The sequence below is a fragment of the Loxodonta africana genome, chromosome 1 (genome assembly GCF_030014295.1).
Source record: "Loxodonta africana isolate mLoxAfr1 chromosome 1, mLoxAfr1.hap2, whole genome shotgun sequence".
Lineage (NCBI taxonomy): Eukaryota > Metazoa > Chordata > Mammalia > Proboscidea > Elephantidae > Loxodonta > Loxodonta africana.
Window position 1 is genome coordinate 190699251 of NC_087342.1, and position 2174 is coordinate 190701424.

At 37.5% G+C, this 2174-nt stretch overlaps 1 non-coding gene across 1 annotated transcript; it reads left to right on the top strand.

Annotated features, from left to right (window-relative positions):
• Positions 1–317: 317 nt before the first annotated feature.
• On the top strand, positions 318–424 carry LOC111750438 (U6 spliceosomal RNA). Its single transcript, XR_002785569.1, has one exon. It is a non-coding gene; the product is annotated as a U6 spliceosomal RNA (small nuclear RNA).
• The last annotated feature ends 1750 nt before the right edge of the window (positions 425–2174 follow it).

Sequence of the window (2174 nt, forward strand, 5' to 3'; positions counted from 1 at the left end):
CCTTCTCCAGGGACTGATCCCTCCTGACAACATGTCCAAAGTATGTAAGACTCAGTCTCACTATCCTTGCTTCTAAGGAGTATTCTGGTTGCACTTCTTCCAAGACAGATTTGTTCGTTCTTTTGGTGGTCTATGGTATACACAATATTCTTTGCCAACACCACAATTCAAAGGTGTCAGTTCTTCTTCGGTCTTCCTTTTGCATTATCCGGCTTTCACATGCATATGATGCAATTGAAAATACCATGGCTTGGGTCACGCATACCTTAGTCTCCAAGGTGACATCTTTGCTTTTCAACACTTTCAAGAGGACTTATGTGCTCACTTCAGAATTACATATACTAAAATTGGAATGATACAGAGAAGATTACCGTGGCCCCTGTGCGAGGATGACACACGTATTCATGAAGCGTTACATATTTTTAATTTCTCAACATAATAAAGGGCATATATGCAAATCCAATGGCCAACATCGTTATAATGGAGAGAGGCTGAAAACATTCCCCTTGAGAAATGGAACAAGACACGGATGCCGTTTATCACCACTGGTATTTAACATTGTGTTGGAAATCCTAGCTAGAGCAATCAGGCAAGAAACAGAAATAAAAGGCATCCAAATCGGTAATGAAGAATTTAAATTGCCCTATCTGGGGATGATAATGATACTATGCATAGAAAATCCAAAAGACTCCAGGAGAAAGCTACAGGAACTAGTAGAAAGTTTCAGCAGATTAGCGGGATACAAGATAAACAGACAAAAATCAGTTGGATTCCTACACACCAATAAAGAGAACGATGAAAAGGAAATCAGGAAAAAAAATACCATTTATCATAGCCCCTAAAAAAATAAAATACTTGGGAATAAATCTAACCAGGGATGTAAAAGCTATAAAAAGAAAACTACAAAACACTACTGCGAGAAACCAAAAGAAATCTACACAAATGGAAAAGTGTGCCACGCTCATGGATAAGTAGACTCAACATTGTGACAATGACAATTCTACCCAAAGCAATTTACAAATACAATGCTATCCCTATCCAAATACCAACAACATTCTTTAAAGAGATGGAAAAACTTATCAATAACTTTGTATGGAAAGGGAAGAAGCCCCAAATAAGTAAAGAACTATTGACAAAGAAGAACAAAGAAGGAGGACTCTCACTACCTGACATCAGAACCTACTATACAGCTACGGTAGCCAAAACAGCTTGGTACTGGTACAGTGACAGATACATTGACCAATGGAACAGAATTGAGAACCCAGATGTAAATCTGGCCTCTTATTGTCATCTGACCTTCGACAAGGATCCAAAGTCCATCAAATGGGGAAAAGACAGTCTTCTTAACAAATGGTGCTGGCAAAACTGGATGTCCATCTGCAAAAAAAAAAAAAAAAAGAAAGAAACAGGACCATACCTCACACCACATATAAAAACTAACTCAAAATGGATCAAAGGCCTAAATATAAAGCCAAAAGCCATGAAGTTCATAGAAGAAAAAACAGGATCAATTCTAGAGGCCCTAATACATGGCATTAACAGGATACAAACCACAACCAATAACACACAAACTCCAGAGGATAAGCTAGATAACTGAGATCTTCCAAAAATTAAACACTTATGCTCATCAAAAGATTTAACAAAAGAGTAAAAAGAGAACCTGCAGACTGTGAAAAAAAATTTGACTATTACGAATCAGATAAAGGTCTAATCTCTAAAATCTGTAAGGAAATCCAACACTTCTACAATAAAAAGACAAATAATCCAATTAAAAAATGGGCAAAAGAAATGAACAGACACTTCACCAAAGAAGACATTCAAGTGGCCAACAGACACCTGAGGAAATGCTCACGATCTCTAGCCATTAGAGAAATGCAAATGAAAACTACAATGAGATACCATCTCACCCCAGCATTACTGGCATGAATCAATAAAACAGGAAATAATAAATGTTGGAGAGGCTGAGGGAAGATCAGAACTCTTATGCACTGCTGGTGGGAATGCAAAATGATACAACCATTTTGGAAAATGACACCGTATGACACAGCAATCCCACTCCTAGGAATATATCCTAAAGAAGTAAGAATCATCACACAAATAGACATATGCACACCCATGTTCACTGCAGCATTGTTCACAATAGCAAAAAGATGGAAACAACCTAGATGCCCTTC